General features: G+C 39.7%; 1 protein-coding gene across 2 annotated transcripts in view; it reads left to right on the top strand.

Annotated features, from left to right (window-relative positions):
• Positions 1 to 19950, top strand: part of LOC149786412 (uncharacterized) — a 61598-nt gene that overhangs the window by 27111 nt on the left and 14537 nt on the right. Inside the window, exon 1 of one of the 2 annotated variants that reach the window (XM_089976846.1) lies at positions 17692 to 17819. The exons of the other annotated variant lie outside the window; for it this stretch is intronic. The gene's annotated coding sequence lies outside the window, so the exon portion shown is untranslated. Of the gene's footprint in view, positions 1 to 17691; positions 17820 to 19950 lie in introns of those variants that run through there. 2 annotated transcript variants of the gene reach the window in all.

A 19950-nucleotide genomic window follows, 5' to 3' on the forward strand; every position in this document is an offset into this window, starting at 1 on the left:
ATCTTTGGGCTCAAATTCTGTGTAACCATTTGTGTATGTCCACCCAAAATTTCAAACAAGCTGCTATTAAAAGTAATGCCCAAAGTGTCGGTATCCTGATATTTAATCATCAGGCGACAAGCCACTGGATGGTACTCAATCTTTATACTTTTTTGACTCTGTTCAGGGCTTTGTCAAACATTGCCTTGAACCTGTCAGTAATGGTGTCCACCAAATGTTGAACGCTAAAATAATAGCCTGGCGGAATTTTCACAGTGTAGTTGGTGAATGATGAATATTTTGCTGGTTTTGTGGGACCTGAAAACCCGATTTTATTAATTTTTTCTTGCAATTGGACGTTCGTACCTTCGACTTGAAAAGTGCATTCATTTTCAGTGATGTTTTGAATTTGTGTGGGGTGAATGATTGCCACCAAAGTCTCTTCCCAATGGGCTCCGTGATTTAATTGGATGGCCTGAGGTAATTTTGCTGTGTAACAAGACAAAGTGTTGTGGGGAAACACCTCCATGGACCTGTTACTGGGTAACGTCAAGTAAAATTGGTTATTGTTGTTCATAATTCCAGAGTTCTGTTGCTGTCCGAGGGTTCACTGGAAGTCAGAGAAGTGTCTCTGCCCAAAATGTGGTTGTTGTTGTTGAAGTGGTGACTGACGTTGGACGAAAGGCTCCCGTTGTTTCCATTCGAGTATTTCAAGGAAGGATTGGGAAGAAGGTAACCGATGCACCTACTCAATAAAATGGTCCACAATTGTTTGTCTCCTTGTTGCAAACTCAAATTGGCAATGGCTGCACCGATGACACAATACACCACAAAGATTTGGCAGAAAAAACCGTTTACGTTTTAGGCACACGTTATCCACACCACACCCACAAGGATTGTTTTTGTAGATCTTGCAGAGAATAACTGGGTGAAGGAGTGGTCACTGCGGTGGTAGCGGTAGCTGAGGTTGTGTGGAAGGGCATGATGGTCACTTCTTTTTATAGTCGATGACTTGCGAAGCGTCGATCGAAGAATCAAAACTGGGAAGATATCCTTTCCAACGTGCTTTGACTTCACTGACAGGGCGTTTTCCCACTGTGTTCGAGAATGCTTTCGATATCGTACACGTCTGCTTCTTTTTTGGTCACTATTGTAACTCGGACAAGTAAAACGTTCCTTATAACACTTCCCCGTTCATGTCTTCCAATTTATAGACAGTAGGATGACGGTCACGCACTCGTCCAGTGACGGAAACAATTTGGTGGCCCAGTTGGGTAAGTAACCGTTGTCGAAAGTGCGTTTGGTTTTGTCAATGCGCACTCAATCTCCTATGGGCAGCACTCCACTTTTCTTGGGGACAGCCACTGTCGGGGACGTACCAAACAGGTGCTCGAAAACGAGGACTTCGTTTTTGTGGTCACTTCTTGCGGGGCAGGTCGGATGCTTCGATGGTAAAATTGGTTGTATGCTTCAACCAGGTGCGGTAAGATGTCGATGTACTTGGGAGTGTGGTGATGCGTTAAATATTTCCACATGCGTTCTTTCAAGGTAAGTTGAAAACGTTCCACGCTGCTGTCTTTGGTTTCGGGATTCTCGGTGGCGAAAAAATGAATGTCACGTTTCTTTAATTCTTTTTGGAAAGCATGTTTCAGAAATTCTGTGTCTTTGTCAGTTTGCCATCGAAGAGGGTGCCGACCACTTTGTTTCAACACTCGTTGCAAGGCCCGCACTATTTCACTGCTCGATTTTGAAGTCAATGGCACGACACAGGCAAATTTGGAAAAGACATCGATGACACAAAACAAACATTTGTAGCCACGATTGTAGGTGGCTAAATGAGAAACATCGGCTAGATCGGCTTTCCATTGATGATCGATGCCCTCCACTCGTGTGCGACGTCTGGAAAATTTTCGTCGAATGGGTTTATGTAAAGTGTATGTGGCTTGTTCTTGTAACCATCGTTGCACTTGAGGTAAATGGAGACTTTTCAGACGGGTTTTGGCAGGACGATTCAATTTCTGAACTCCTTCGTAAACTGCAGGATGGGATGGATCGTAGTAAATGCTGGCTAATACCTTCTCCATTTTTTAATAAGTCACCCTTCTCTTCGTTGATGATACTTTGGATGGGGCGAGATGGTGATTTGGAAACGGCTTTACGTGTCCGATGTGCCACTGGAGTAGAAGTCGAAGATAATGGTGGTAGTGGATGTGGTAATGGAATGTCTTTGGTCTTCTTTCATTTTTTCACTTCTGGTTTCCCTTCTTTCGTTTTCACTTCTGTCGATGGAGGAGTGGACATCATCTTTTTAACCCATCATCTTTTTAACCCATGCTTTCAGTCCTTCTCGTTGGGGTGTGGGGGAAGGGGTCAACAAGGACGCTGAAATCTTACTAGGAATGGGAGCTGATGACGGTGTTTGAAATACTTCTCGTACGTCTTTTTCTTCCTCAGACTTTCGTGGCGGTTGCGTCTGTCTTGACCACTGTGGGTGGTAGTGATTGTGATGGACTTGTCATCAGATTTTTGAAATCTTTCAGAATGGACAGAGCTGTTTCGTCTAAAGATTTCTGGTGGAAGAGTTGCAGTCATTACAAGAGTTGACCGTACTTTTTCGATTTTTCTGTTTCGGACAAATCGTTGCGACCCATCAGCGACGGCAATTCGTGTTGTAACTGGGACATCTCGATCAAATTAGGATTGTGAGGCAAATGTGGGGTTCATTGTTGTTGCCAACGATGGTATTCCATTCATCATTTGTTAGGAACTAAAGTTAGTTTTCGTTCTTCTATTCGATTTCAAGGGTCACGTCTGAGATTTTTTTCCCAGAGGTCCCATTTATCTTCTTGGTTCTTTTTATCTTGCTCCCACGAGTTCTTCCAGCATCGTTCCCAATACTCCTTTCAGCATCGGTCTTAACAATAGAGGCAAAATTTCTCCGCTTTGTACCAACATCTTCTTTTGACGAATGGGGATTTTCTTTTAAACCATTCGGCGAAGAACGTGACGATGTTTGGCTAAGCATTGTTTCTGGTGTTTCGACAAAGGTATCGGTACCTTTCAAGAAGTTCAAACAACATTCGTGCACGGCATCGATTGCATGTTTGGAGGCATTTTGAATGAGTTTTTTTCGCATGAGTGGCGAAGCTTTGGACAGGAAAGACAACATGTCCCCATGTTTGACTAAACGAGGAGGCAGTTCTTTCCTTTTGTTTCCTTTGGGTTTAGGAAGAGGGATGGTTCTGGGGTGGGTGACATCTTTGGGCATTCAGGACCACACAAACACTGGCTCCAATTCTTTTCCTCAGACTTTTTTATACTGGAACGCGTTGCCACTGATTGTCTTTACGTCGTATCAACTTGATGACTGGCATCACGCGTCGTGGAGCGGTTCACAACGGACTAAATCGGAACATTTCTTGCTTGGACAAGTCTAGTAAACTCTGTAACATGCCCAATCTCTCTAGGACTTTGATTTTGGGAACATGTACTTTGTGAGCAGATGCTAATGCAGCTAAAGTGGAGGAGGGTGTCACCGGTGGAGGAGAAGAGTTTGGAGACGCGGGTTTCCATTGTTTCATAAACTGAGGAGGAACGGGTGTCAAATTGGGTTTGGCAGGCATCACTAGCAACGGAGAAGTAGATAAACCTGAGGCTAGCGGAGACGGGGTCACCGTAGTTGCAGGTCGTGGTTTGCGAATGCAATGTTGCGTCCTGGCCGAAGAGTCTCTCTTTCGGATAGAAGCTGTTTTCTGAGGGCTTTTCTTTTTCTGGGGACTTTTCTTTTTCCTTTTCTGTGGGCTTTTCTTTTTCTGGGGTTGTGACCTGGTCTTGACACCGTTGCTCTTTTTCTTCCTTGGGCTACGTTTGGGTTTTTTGGGAGTGGATTATTTTCTTGGGGAGAACTTTGGGGACATTATAATCCTTTTTTAAGAGGGAGCAAATGATGATACCTCTTAGGGAACCGCTCCCTCCAGGTTTCAAAATGATTTGCGTTTTAGTTTGAGTGTTGATGCGTGGGATCGGCCAGTTGCGTCAAGGCAACATTGTTTCTCTCATTAAAGCGTTTGGTTTGATGCGGAATGTGAATAATGCCGTGAACTATCGTAAGACTTCTTTGAGACTGGCTTCTAAGATACGAGCACGTATTTGTTGATTCTTTTTCGCGACTGATGCCGTACAAGGCACGAATCAATTTGACGGGAAGATGAGACTGAATGGACGTCATGTTGAGGCTGTGCGTGATTGCCCAAAAAGTCCTAGGTTTTTATAGATTTTGTTTTGTTAAGTCGAGGAAGGGGACGTGTACAGGACAGGCCGATCGTCTTGACACCAGTGCTGAAGCAAATGGGTACGAAATCGCAAATATTCGGGTTTTTGTTTTAAAATCCACGAGTAAATAGGCGTTTGGGGTTTGAGTGGCATCGTCGTACGCATGAGTCAGCCAAGGCGTTCCTAACTGTTTGGCTAAGACTTGCACTTGTTCTTTATCTCTAGGGCTTTTAAACAAGACTACGTAACGAGCATTGAGTCTGATGGTGCGATGGGCTTTACTTTGTTGAAACAAATTTTGAGTAATGTAAATGACACTGGCATTACGATGATACCCTTTGCGCGTAAATCATAGTTTAATTTCTTCTTCGTCATCTCCTAACATGTCGTTGAAAATAACCAGATGGGTTTGACTGGGGTCAAACACGATCCCGTCGTCTTCGCTTGGAATGCCTTCTACAAACACGATGGAATCGCCTTGACTTTCTTGCCAGAGGCTCTACGCTGATTGCCAATCTTTGTAACATCACACGATTAGTTGAGGTGGACGATCGATCAAATGATGTTTATGTTCGATCAAACGTTTGAAAAATACGATTTTGACTGAACCACTAGGCCCGGCAATTAACATGTTAAAGGGATGGCGAAGATACAAGGCCTCGAAACTGGTACGATTTAAGTGTTCGTCGATGACTTTAAAAGTGGAGGAAGAGGGAGCAGAGACAGCAGAGGTAGCCATAGTGCAAGGAATGTCACCTTTGACACAAAGAGAGACAAGACATTAGTTTTTATACTTTTTCAGGACACGTTTTTTGCAAGTTAAAATGGAACAACACAAAAAACAAAAACGCATAGAGCCAAATGGTTAAGTACCGCAATAAAAACACATATAAAATCTATCAAAGTGGAATATAAACAAGTCATTGTACAACACGTGTTTGGTAACCAAAGTGTCCTTGGGACAGTGTATAATGTTCTTAGAGTCTCTACATGGGGTAAAGTCACACAGGTCTCCTCCCGAAATGGCCTTTCGGGAATGTCCATGACAGTCCTGTCCTGAAGGGAGTGATTGTCCTCGGTGACGGGTTCTTCTAGCATTGTCACTAACACAGGTTTAAAAGTTACATTTTTCCTTGGACGTTTGAATTGAGGATCATAACTCTTGGGCATAATGGGCCACTTCTTTGGTCCAAGCCTTAAAACACAATTTTTTTCTAGTCACGTACATCTGTCCAGTGAGGATGTAAGTCACAAGCTACCCACACATCGTCATACACATCTTCTGTACCTAAAAGTTGACGAATCTTTTTTCCCCGTAGAGGTCGAGAAGTATCCAGATGAAAACGCAGTGCTTTTAACAAAATGAGTCTCTCGTGGACATTTAAAGGGACCACTTTCATGTTTTATTTGGTGGTAAGTACTGTTCGTAAAGAGTCCACAAGGAATCGACTGGTAAACGAAATCCCAGAAAGCAAGTCACTAAGACACACAACACACTGCGACCCGAATTGAATGGACACAGTTCTTGTAATAAGTGTTGGTAATCTTTCACCGTTTTAATACTCTCATTGATTTCCTTCCACGGAATTGGTTGAATCACGAGTGATAAAGGTTGTGGCATGCTTGCCTGTTGTATACCCTCTTTTGTCTGAGGTAACAAGTGTTCTTTCTGCACAGAGATGATCGTATGCTCAGAGATGATGCAGTGACGAATATGAATGGTTTAGTCACTAGTTCACATACTACACATCGCATAGAATATTTATCTAAAGACAACATTCGATAACGTAAAAGATTTTGGTAATCCTCTAACTCTTCCTCTTGAACTCGTTGTAATAAGACCAACATGTAACAAGCAGGATGAGTAGAACATCAAAGTCTTCTGGTCCTTTTCCAGTTGAACAATGTCTGACCATTGGAACAGTTTCAGATGAATCAATTCTCTTATAGCATTCAGGTACTAGTGTTTGAACATCGGTGACGTAACGGTTGCAATTGTTCTTTGCGTTTCACTTGTATTTTGACGAGCTCTCGGTAAATTCGTTCTCTCAACTCCACAGGCAAACCACGAATATTCTCTTGTAAATTTTCCATGATCTTGCCATACTAAACCCTTTCACTTTACACTACGCGTGCACTTCTCCTTGTTTGCCCCGGTATTCGTAGCCGTAATTTTTACGACCGCCACTAGCAAAACGTAAAATCTTCTCGTCGGGGTGTTCGTCTGTCCAGGCTCCTAAACGGTCTCATTCGATGTCAGGGTGATTTTGACCCGGGCGAACGATGTAGATGCAACTGTCCGTGTCAAAGTAGAGCACACAATCATCCAACATTTCTAAAGCTTCGTACAATTTTAAGCGAGCGTGAGTTGTCAAGTACGATGCAATGATGACATTTCCAAATTCGTGGGTTTGTACAAGTCCAATTCTTCGTAATTGACCAGGATCAACTCCTCACGAACGACGTCCATGTGTTTCATGTATTTGGTTTTGTCGTGAATCATCTGGAAATAACGGAAAGATTCTGTCAAATACTCTGTTTGGGGGAAACCCGGTCGTTGTGCCATTTTTCCCCACAAAAAATTTAGCATCACTTTGGCAAACGATCGCCTTCTTTCGTTTTTCTCGATGTTGTTTAAAGTGATGCCTTCCTGCTCCCAGTATTTCTCTTTGAATTTATTTTGGTCTTCGGGAGTCTGGCAACAGGAAGGATAGCCGCTGACTTCTTGGTTTAGTTCCAAAAAGGGCATCCATGTAGTCTGCGAAAATGCCTTTCTGAGTCTTGTCGCCCTTGTGGTACTGTTCTGTCTTGGGAAAGTGGTAAATTTCGTACACTTCTATCAGTTGGTATCCCAGGTCCAGAGCTTTAAACAATTACACCCTGATCCACGTTCCCGTCAAGGTGCGCTCTTCCTGGGTATGCTGACAAGGTCGATCTTAATTGCACGTTTCGGCACAAGAACATCACAAGGGAAACATCAGTTTTTCTTGACAATGGTGAGGTAAAACGACTTGGTACAAGTCGGTGGGAGGCAAGACTTTGCACTTGATCAACCCTTCATATTGTCGAATGTTATCCAAGTCAGTGTGTTTCGTCAGCAATTGCCGGTGCCCTGCAGGAACGTGACAATATTTGAACACGTAAGGATACAGCGAACACACGTCCACGTATTTGACTCCTTCTCCTTTCTCTTCGTTAGCGTGGTACAGCAAGCAGGTGGCATTCGTCCGTCCTCCGTACAAAGTGTTCCTCGGATTCAGGAGGTCCATCAGCTTGTAACATTCCACGATGCGTTTGAACACCTGACCAGTTTTCAAACGGTGATCGTATTCGTGTTCCCACATTTCCACCACTTGGTATTCTTGCTGTTTTAACTTCAAACGCCTCTGACAAGTGGGCTGGTACAAATCTTCCATGAATTTTAGTACCACGTTGAGGGTAATAGAGGAGACACCCCTGAAATAAGCAACCGTTAAATTCGTACAAGATTTTGGGGATTTCTAAGTCACAGCCATCCACCGAACACGTTCCGATGGTCTTTTCGCCTCCTCCGTTGCGGGCGTGCTGAATCCATTTGTCTCCCTTGTCGCACAAGTAGTGTAGCCAACAAAGGGCTTTGATTGAGTATTAACGTTTGAGAAAGTTCGTCGTTTGAGGACTAATGACAGCTAGGATGTTTTGGGGAATGAATCGTTGACGGTACACTAAGAAAAACGATTTGGCAATGGTGCAGGTTTCTTTAAAATGATCGATCCCTCCGTGTTCCATGAATAGTTCTCGATATTTTCCACAGCAACGCCGTAAAATGTCCACGTCGGAACGCTTATACTTTAACATTTCTTCGATAAAGTCGAAAGGGTCCGGAACGTGAGCCTGGTACCAAGTGTAGAAAGCTTCTCGTTGTTCGGTATGCATGTTGTCGTAATCGTGAGCCTCAGGCAATTGGTGTAGAACGGCATGTTGATTGGCTTCGGTAATGAAAAAGTGAGGAAAATAACCTTTGGCCATTTCTGTCATTCCGTATGATTTAGGCATTCGACTCAAAGGCATGGCCAAGTAACTCATTGAATCTTTATACTGTACTTGTCCCACTTGCATGGAAATAATTTTGGCTCCGTTCTAAGTCACTTTAGAACGTTTGCTACTTTCTTCTGTATGGTATCTCAAAAGAAACTGCCCATCGTATCCCGATAAATTGTGAGCTATCACCGTGGCATGGCGATCACAATCTACGTAACATGCAAGGTCCTCTTCTCGCCACGTCTCGTCGATTGGGTGTAAGACTCATTGGGCGAAATCGGCCAGTGTGTTCGGTCCCTGAAAGATTTTTTCACGTCCTCCAGGAATTTTGCTGCAGTGAGGGCAATGACAAAAGATAGGCTCTTGGATGCTCTTCTCGCACGTTCGATGAGCCACGAAGAAATTAGGAATGTGAATGCCTGTCTCTTGCATGCATTCGAAATCGAAAAAGATGAAATTCCCTTTTTTCTGGTCATCTTTCTCTTCTTGTTTGTAATGGTATTTTTTAATTTAGCATTGGTGTTCCAAGTTCACCATTTGGTGACAAATGTGACATCGTTTCCTTCCTGAACATATGTGTGCCTTGGCATTATAGGTACGTATACCTTTTCCACGAGTAGGGCACAATCTTAGCAGTTAACATACACTTTTCAGCTGTGAACCTTGCGTCTTCAGATGTTGGTAACAGGCAGGGCTGACAAAAGTGCGCTGACAAGCAGCGTAATGTACTCGTGGTTGTCCTTCGTCCAGGCAGGCCTTAGTGGCCAAATATCCCTCACATTTCGATCCACAATGCTTGTGTTGCTCTCGATTGTTATAGCAATAGTCACATTTATCACAGTAATAACCATATCCCAAGAATGTAGTGATACTGGTGATGACATCGAAATGTTCGTCGTGATGATAGACGTGAATGTATTTTCCGTCTTTGATATCTTTGCCTCAAAACAATAGAGGTCCGCGCACTTGTTGAGGGTGTACTTTCAAGGTATAGAATGGAGCTAGGACATCTTGCAATTTTTGCATTTAAGGAATGCCAAAACGTGTCTCATTGGATAGCCCCGCTTGCTACAACAGGAGATTTGCATCACTTCGTTGTTAATAGCCCCGCTTGCTATAACAGGAGATCTGCATCACCTCGTTGTTTGGCTTGGTCCGATCGTTCAATAGTTTTCCACGCTCTTTTCCATTCTACCGTGTCGTTCTTTTTGGCATACGTTCGTCCCACCACGATGACCATGGCTCAACATATCTTGTCTTGAGGATTGTTAATTCGGACGAGACTCGTTTTGGTGCAACGAAGGTCGACGATCAATAACACCTGTCCCTTGGAGAAGAGGCACGCGGGTCATCAACAGTGTGGCTTTTCCATCGGTGATGGAAAACATGTCGTTGGATTGTTGTACGTGTTGAAGAATCTGTTCGATGACTTTGGTAGGTGTTCATTCTGCAGGGCTACTAAACTCGATCAAAACGGTGGACTTCAGACTGTCGTGATGAATGGAAAGTCTTAAGCGATTGTCTTCTTTGGGTTGACATTACTGTTTCATTGTGGTTAACAAAGAATCCCACACCTCGGTGAAGTCCTCTGCTTTCTCCAGTGGTACGTTGTACTTGAAATCCTTAAACTTCACCGTGTACGTGTAAGCCGTGGTTAAAATTTTTTAGTGGAGCGCTTTTCCGTCTCTTGAATGTGACAGTACTTTCCAGGGTTTACTAATGGTGGTGAAATTTGGCTGGGTGTAGACTCTCTGGGTCAGGATTCTGGTTCACTCATGTAGTCTTCAAGATCACTGGCATTAATTTGTGCCAAGACTTCAGCTACTGTACGAAGTGATAAATCCCATTTCTGCCTCTTACTTTCTTCTCCTTTCTCCACGAAATGACGCGATCGTTTCATCTTGACTGCGAAAAGCCATATGACTGCATTTTAAATGCCATAGGTTGCTTTATATCCATGTCAGACCAGGGTATATATAAAGGGTGTGTGACTTCCCTTCCAATATAAATTTCACTCTCAAACCGAGCAGAACGATGGATGTGTCCACACAGGTCGAACTTTTGATCAGAGCTTTCCGAGGTCTCATGAGAAAATTTTCTTCACACAAGCCAACGCACTACTCACCTTCCTTTCGAGATAAAAGTCAAGATACTTGCTATATCTGTAAGAAGAAAAGGCATTGGTTTATCAGAGTTTCCAGACCGTCAATAAAGCAAAACAGGTGCTAGAAGAGACAAAAGTCAAGATACCTGTTATCATTGTCAAGAAAAAGGACATTGGTCTTCAGAATGCCCTAAAAAAAAAAAAAAACAACAGGAGCAAGAAGAAGAGAGGGACTCCGAACAGGAAGAAGAAGAGGTACCCTCCCCAAAGGAAGAACCCAGACGCGTGCAGAAGGAGGAAAATGAGAAGAAAATAAGACGAGTGAAAGTGAGAACGAATAGGAGAAAAAACATGTGAAAGTGAAGAAATTCAAAATGCAGAGAGACTGAAGACAGACACAAACGAAGTCTCTGAACTTTTTAAAATGTTGTGTTGTGCTGTGAATTGGACTGTAATATTGGTACCAGAATAGACCAGATAGAAAACGTAAGTGTCTCTTGGTTTTGATTTTTAGAATATGGATCTACACTCACGCATTCACACACGTACGTCATGAGTTAAAAAGGGCTTTTGAGTTTTAATTGATTTTTGCAATTTAAATCTTTTTTGAGAATTAGGTGGCACTGAAAATAATCGTTGGGTATTTGTTTAAAAAACAAACTCAAGAACGGGACGTAATCATCTTTAACTGCCTTAAGACTTTGTCACGGCCAGTGCCTACTTCTGGACTGGCTCGTGTCGATGATGATTTGGTAGAAATCACTAGGGGTGATAATGAATTTTCAGTAACGGAAGATGATCTGCCGACTTTTAATTTTCCCGGATTAACGCTGCCGAATTTTAAAAAAATCAGTCATTTATATCATCGATGAATATTTTCCTAAAATACTTGAAAAGTGGAAGAAAATAAATCCACCGGCAAGTATTCTCCGATATAACAATAATCAGCACGGTGAAGGTCGTCATATTTCAACGGGAATTGTAAATATAACTTCAATGATCGCGTTAACTTTGTATGTGATGCAATCGATTGCAGTTATCAAACACATCTTGAAAAATCAAATCAAGCTCAGCAAGGATATATTTTGGATACTTTTACGCCTCAAGTATCTCCCGGATATTTGATCGTACAAGAACCGATCAATCCGGTCTATCTACGATGTCATAATCCGCTATTATCAAGGATACATTTAAAACTGACTAACCAGACCAGTGACTTGCTTGATTTAAGGAATGAAATTCTAAGTATAAATTTGTATGTAAGATCATGCCGATTTTTAATCTTGTAGAGTGTTTTACTAATTAATTATTTAATCAAGAGGTATTATATTATATAATGTACCAGCATGTGAGAATTTTCACACACGACAAAGACGTACTTGAAAATGTCATCAGAACCATAATGACATCGTCTCAAGTCAATACAGAACAATTTAGTGTTAATATAATTATTGACGATAACGGCAATGAAATGTTTTTGACGCAGGGACAAATAAATGATCTGCAGCGGATACATATTACTATGATTACGTGTAATTGAGATCAGATTCAGAATTATGCACATTCTTATACTGAATTAGATCGGCTTAAAAATATTGTCTAATTCTGAATAATAATCCTTGACAAAGTCAAATCAGATAGGTATATTAAAACAGAATTTATTAATTTTTTTAAATATTGAATTGTCTTTAATTTGATGGTCCAAACCTCACGCTATTCTCAAAATGATTTTAGGATTTATCGATAAATCCCCCCATTTCTGCTAAAAAAAAAACCAATGAAAATCAGACATAATTCAGTTTTAAAAAAAGACATTACTGTGGACTGTTTCATGATTGTTTTCATATCCTGTAGTAATTTCCCAGGATGAGCGTTTATCCGAAGTAACATCATATAGCACAGGCTCATGTATTGATGTAGGCGCTGGCGGTGCTATTTCGGGCCATCCTAAAACACTTCTGATCGAAGAAGAACAAATATCAATGGCGTAATCCAGCGAATTTATTTATGTCGCGGCTGATGCCGTCGGTTCATGAACCGTTATAGCTATTTTTCATTCTCTTTTCGTTTTAGATTTTATTCTGCGCTGCAGTTCATCATTGATTTGTTCGACTTGATTACTACCTGACGGTATTTCAACAACCTGCCAGGCAGGAGTTCCATCATCGAGATTTCTGTTTGCAAATAGAAGATAATTATTTGCTGGTAATCCGCCAAATTATATTGATCTAATATTGGGCCAGCTGTAGTATGCAATTTTGCAAGAGCTATTTCTTTCACTGAAATTGCAGTTGGAAAAACAACGCTGAATTCAGGATTGGTTGAGCTTACTGATATCATTGTGGTTTTCAACGGTGCTGTATTCGTGGCGGTCTGCTGAAGTAGTTTCGTCATTATTTAAATCCAGATTATCTAAATCAATCACAACCATTGCTTCTTTGTAGATTTTAGCCATCGCGTCAAACTCAGAATCTGATATTACGCTGTCATTAAGGCTTGACGATATCAGTGAGGATAATTTAGAGTACGCTAGCGATGCTGTATGTAATTTTACTACATAGATGCGTAATTTTGCATTCGTGCACGTGGATATATTTTTCGCGATGATACTAAAAGGACTAGCAATTGTTGTTGTGGCTGAAACACAAATTGTTATAACTTCCAACAATGGTGTTAACGCTGATAAGATTACACCAGCGCAGGCAATAACAGCATACGCCGAATAAACCACAACGTCGATAATAACTACACGTCTACGATTTTTTTTTTACCTTAATTGTATAATCGTCAATGATATTATTTAGTTTTGCTTGCCATTCACGCACTTGTTCGTGCCTAAATTTCTGCACGTTTGGAAGGCTCAATTTACTGTATTTAGTAATCAATTGAGGCCTTTCGGCGATAAATTCCAGACACAACCATTAAGACGCTGCGGTTAATTTTGTACCAGATGATTCCAGTATAAATGCTTCTTCCTCTCCGCTATTTAACACAATAGACACTGTTCCGGGAAACCTATCGGTTGTTTGTCGCCAATGATACGTAGGGAATATACTAAATTTTGCACCGCTGAACACAGACAGCCTATACACCCAAGTGACTTCTGAAGTATGTTGGATAGTGTTATTTTGCGGTGGCCATGTTGAGAATCCTGATGACACTGTGTATGCTATGTTGGTAATATGCTTGTGGGGAATGTCAATCAGATTAATTTTTTAACGATATCATGAATTCCACTTATAACATCTTCTAGTTTATTTCTAATCGTTTCAAGATTTGACATAGCTGTCTTAATATCACCGAGTTTTGTGTTACTATCAGAGAGTTTCAAAATATCGGCAAGTTCATCTTTAGTCGCTTAATTTGACAAATCAATGTGATCAAATTTTTTCTTACCTTTGATTTTAATATAGCGTCCAGTACAGAAAATACTTCACGGCCGCATAATGTCGGATCGGTTATTGTCTGTGTTGGTAATGTTGAATACCAGATTGGAGTTTTTATTGATTTCACGCAATTCATAAATTCCTTTTGGTGGAGGCAACCCATACGAATCAAAATAAATAATTTCTTTCGTGCGAATTTACTCTGACATTTTCCTGAGCTGCGATGTATATATGTCGTGGTGCCGACACTCACTGCTTTGATGATATCTGCCATGTGATAAACCCAGCAGCATTACTTTGAATACTGTCTGTAGTCATTGTCAACCTTGATACCAATGATTTACCACCTGAGTTCACAAAAGCGTTGCAAAAGCGGCCGCGTTAGGTGCTGCTGGAACCACCGTTGGAATGGCATTTAAGAAAGCAACAGAACAAGGAATAAAAAAGAGGGAAAGTCCTGAGATTACCAGGAACTCGTTATTGATACGGAAAAGGTCTGAGACTTCCAGTAACTCTGCGTTAGTCTTTTCAATGTCAAAGTCTGATCTACTTGATGCTGCTAAGAACTTAAATATCAAAAGGTTTAGAGGTGCTTTTATGCGCGATCAGTTACCTTTCAAACCGAACAATATAGAAACAGGCATTATCAATCTTGATAAAGGTACCGGTGTTGGCACTCATTGGGTAGCATACGCGATTGATCCATGTGGAATTATTTATTTTGATTCGTATGGGTTGGCTCCACAAGAGGAATTTATGAATTACGTAAACACGATAAAAACTCCAGTCTGGTATTCAACATTACCAACACGGGCAATAACCGATCCGACAGTATGTGGCCGTGAAGTAATTGCTGTACTGGACGCTACATCAAAATTATCATTACCACCTCACAAAGTCGTACACGATTATACAAGTAGACGATTTAAATAGATCTTAAAGTATAATGATAGATATTTATGGAAAATCCTCTTCGTTCAAAGGTAAGACAAAATTGGACGACGTAGATATTTCAACTTATGAGACTAAAGATGAGCTCGCTGTTATTATGAACCTCTCTGGAGTTGACCGAGATGAAGTTGTTGTTTGTCAGGATAAATACGGTGTTTTAAAAACAAGTAATATCAAATGGAATGATATAGTTCGTAGAGTACTCGGTGCTACCATGGATAATATTTCAGCATTTAGTGACGGCAGTAGAATCAGAGACTCAAATATGTCAGTCGCGACTATTATAAATGAAATCGCGAAAAACGTGTCGACGTGCACGTATGCAAAATTACGCATTTATTCAGTAAAATAACAAATGCCAACTCACACGTATTCTAAATTATCCTAGTTGATATCGTTAAGCCTTAACGACAGCGCGATATCAGATTATGAGTTTGACGCGATGGTTAAAATCTACAGCGAAGTGAATTTAGATAATCCGATTTTACACAATCCGGATATAAATATCAATGACAGAACTACTTCAACAGATCGGCACGAATACAGCACCGTTGAAATCCAATCTAAAATCAGTAAGTTCAATCAACGCTGAATTCAGTGTTGCTTTTCCAACTGCAATTCCAGTGAAAGAAATAGCTCTTGCACAACTGCGAGTATATTAGAGCTCGCCCAATATTAGATCAAAATCATTTGGAGGGTTAGCTTCAAATAATTCTCTGGTGTTTGTGAATAAATATAAACCAGATGTAACCACCGACTGGCAGCTTTTAAGTATTCCAAAGGGCAGTTATCAAATAGAACAAATCAGTGATGAATTCCAGCGTAGAATAAAGTCGTTAAGTGGAATAAATTACAAAATAGCTATAACGGTTCACGAACCAACTTTGTCGGCCGCGATATAAATAAATTCACCAGATTACGCCGTTGACATTTATTCTTCGTCGATTAGGACTGTTTTAGGCTGGCCTGAAATAGAACCACCGTCACCTACTGCAATTCCTAAGCCTACGCGGACTGATTTTACTTCGGATAATCGCTCTTACTGGGGAATTACTACAGAATATGAAATCAGTATTCCGTTGTGGAGATATATAAGAGCAAACCCGTATGGTGGAAATTTGTTTTATTACAGCGGCAATGATCTAATGTGGAAGTTTGATAAAATATACATAGGAGTCTATTCTAACACCGATGAAATTAAACTTATTTTTAATTATATTAATCGTGAACATGAACAACAAAAATATTACGCCAACGTTTCAACGAGTATCTCTTTGACATGACATCAACAAAAGAAATCATTGCACAGATAGAAATATTAAATCAAATTGTATCTGATGCTGAACTTGTTCACCAAAGTGCTATGCAAACAGTAATCAAGACGTAAAAAAGTCCCAAACAGATATTTCTCAATAAATATTCGATAACAGAAGCAGATCTACTGACTTTTAACTTTCCTGGATTTAACGCTGTCGAATTAACAAAATCCGTAAATGATATCATCGATGAATATTTTCCTAAAATACTTGAAGAGTGGAAAAAAAATAAATCCACCGACAGGTATTCTCCGATACAACAATGATAAATATGGCGGAGTTCGTCATATTTCGCCGGGAATCGTAAATGTAACATCGATGTATGTGATATAATCGTTGGTAGTTATCAAATAGATTTTGAAAAATCAAATCAAGCTCAGCAAGGATATATTTTTTTATACTTTTACGCTTCAAGTACCTCCCGGATATTTGATCGTGCAAGAATCGATCAATCCGGTCTATCTACGATGTCATAATCAGCTATTATCAAGGATACATTTCAAACTGACTGATCAGAACGGCCACTTGCTTGATTTAAGGAATGAAATTCTGAATACAAATTTATTTCTAAGATCATAACGATTTTTAATCGTGTAGCGTGTTTTACATGTTAATTATTTAATCAAGAGGTATTATTTAATGTACCAACATGTGAGAGATTTTATACACGACAAATACGTACTTGAAAATGCCATCAGAACAATAATGACACCGTCCCAAGTCAATACAGAACAATTTAGTGTTATTATAAATATTGATGAATACGGCAATGAAAAAGTTTTTTTTGACGCAGGAACAATTAAATGAACTGCAGCGAAAACATATTTCTATGATTACGTGTAATATAGATCAGATTCAAAAGTATGCGCATTCTTGTATTGAATTTGATCGGCTTAAAAAGTATTGTCTAATTTTGAATAATAATCCTTGACAAGGTCGAATAAAATAAGTATATTATTTTTTTTACTGATTTTTCGTTAATTTGATGGGTTTCCCCACCGACGATAGAGACCTCAGAGTGACTGAATAACTAATGTATAATGACATTTTGCCCGAAAAAAAATACCCCACACGCCACGACTATACAAAATTAATATTATATAGGTTTCCCCCACCAACACCGTAGAGGCCTCAGAATAACAAAATGACGGCTGTATGATGACATTTCACCCGACACTAAATACTATACACACGCGCCACGACAGGGGCCCTAACTTTCATTTTCATTACTATAGTCACTGCCATTGTTTTCATTTTCTGACATAATCTTTCTTAATTGTCCCACACGTGTGTTCATAATTTTTTGCTTAATATTCGTTAGACAATTCTGATCTAAATTGTTCGATCGTGCGCGAAAGTGAGACAAATTTCTCCACTTCTGTTTCCTTGTCCGCAGTCAAGGATTGGAACATAACTTGCTGAATTTGCTTTATGAATTTGTGCTCCGCTGGTAGTGTATATCCACCTTCGAATCTACGCTATTGTAATGATTCAAAATCAGAAAGAATTTTTTTTCAGGATTTAGTTCATTAGATATTTTTATGCCGTCATGTTTTAATTTTTTAATTGCAGAAATGTGTGTGTGTGTGATTTGGATTTTTAACGTAGCTTTAACAATTTTTCAGTCATATCGCTGCGCTGTCTGCAGTGTGGCAGTTTTTAGTGATGTCTAGCACTGGGGCATCATGCCGCAGACATGTGGCATGATGTCCTGCCCAGTCACATTATCCTGACACCGGGCCGACCAGTTCTACACTAACCCCTTAATGCTGAGCGCCAAGCGAGGCAGCTGTTAGTACCATTTTTGTAAGTCTTTGGTATGACTCGGCCAGGGATCGAACCCACGACCTCCCGCATCCGAGGCGGACGCTCTAACCACTAGGCCACCGGAGCGGTAATTGCAGAAATAATAGCATTGATATTTGCATAGTTCATTATATAATAAATATACATTTAAATTATATTCCTCAGCCATGATGATTGTGAAACGCATCCCCTATATTATTAAATAAAATATTTCACTTAACTTTGTCCACTTCAAAATACAAACACCCAGACTGACTGAGAGGTTGCGACTCTCCGTCTTTTCTAGTTATGCATACGCTTACACAGTGAATCACATGAATTTCCAGAATAACTCATCGCGTGAATCTCCAGAATAACACATCGCGTGAATTGAGTAATTTTGGAAATTTATGTGATTCACTGGAATTTCTTTGTAAGCGACTATAAAAGAGGGATAATTTCTCTATCCCAGTCAGACTGATGTACAGAACAGCAGAGGTAAGTGAAATATTTTCTTGAATGTGTTATGTTAATTATCACGCAGACAATTAACTTGTATAATCGCCGTAACTATAATGACACATAAAATAATTACGCAGTAACAAACGATATAACTACTTAATTAATCTACCGGAGAGAAGTTAGCTTGACGTAGTTATCTCCTTTTAACATCAGAGCTATGAAATAACTGTTGTATAATTACATTTCGCCCGCCACAAATACCTCCATAAGCGCTACGACATAGGACTCTCGCAAAATCTATAATAATGTATGATTATGCGACTTTTCTCATCTCTACAGACAAATATGATATACTCATCAAAAACAATAGAGACCTCAGAATAACTAAATAACCGTTGTATGGTGGTATTTCGCCAGACCCATACATGCCGTCACGACTGTTGAAACTTCTGAAAATACTATATTATATATAATTTCAGAAATTTCATCATCGACCATAGACGCCTCAGATCGGTCAAATAACCGTTGTATTATGTGTATTTTGCCCGGCACAAATGCCTCACATGCGCCACGATTGGTGAAAGTTCTGAAAATACTATATTATATATAATTTCAGAAGGTTCACTAGCTACGATAGAGGCCTCAGATTGATAAAATATGTTCTATGATGGCGCCGGTAAAATTAAACTGATTATGATGACACAAATTCTTTTAAAATAAATAGTCAGTAATATAATCGAGATAACTCTTTAACCGCCCTACGTATCATTGACAGAGTTATCTAACACAATCGGGAGATACTGAAATAATACTTTTTGTTTATGCTCTTTTGAACACGCCGATTTAGTAATATACTTGCGACACAATGTACCAAAGGCGTGCAAATATCAAAATACTTGCCTGCTGCATGTATATATTGAAATATTATTTCTTCACCAGTCTCTGTAATTACGGATTTAATGACCATATGAAATCTTTTATATGTTCCAGTATTTTCAAAATTGTAATTCTAGCTTTGTGTGATAGCTCGCAAGTTGTACAAATTATTATTTTTCTTATCTGAATCAATATGATAGATCACAAGACCGTCTTCGATTACCTCCCCGAAACATTCTTATATAAATTTATGACAAAGATAATTTTTCTTCCTGTCAAAACATAACATGAGATTTCCATTATTATTGGCAAAACGGCCGACTGCTTTTTCTAGTCGACAATTTCTGATTACACTATCACTAGATGCTTCATAATTCTTGATGAAAGGATATATAAGAAATTTAATTTGCTTCATTTATATATAATATTATTTGTTTAAATTATTATTTTTAAAATCTACCTAGATAGTCTTTCACATTTCTTATAACTCTATTATTATCGGTGTTATTTTTTCAATCACAATATCGTTTCAGATCTCAGTATTTTTTACTACCACATTGCACACACAACTTCGTTTCTCTTCTAACTCCAACACCATTTTTAATATTTCTCTTAATTATAATATGGAAATATTATCAGTGATTAAGATTAAACCTTCTGACTATAGATTCGATCTTGACAGAAGAACCCTTGACTTACCGATGCGAGGTCTGGTTGATCCGACGAATTGATATTATTCGAAATGCTATTGTAGTCAACATTCAAAATTATGAGTAACACCGAAGGTGTCTACGAAGTC

The sequence above is a fragment of the Sinohyriopsis cumingii genome, chromosome 12, assembly GCF_028554795.1.
Source record: "Sinohyriopsis cumingii isolate HCF-2022 chromosome 12, ASM2855479v2, whole genome shotgun sequence".
Classification (NCBI taxonomy): domain Eukaryota; kingdom Metazoa; phylum Mollusca; class Bivalvia; order Unionida; family Unionidae; genus Sinohyriopsis; species Sinohyriopsis cumingii.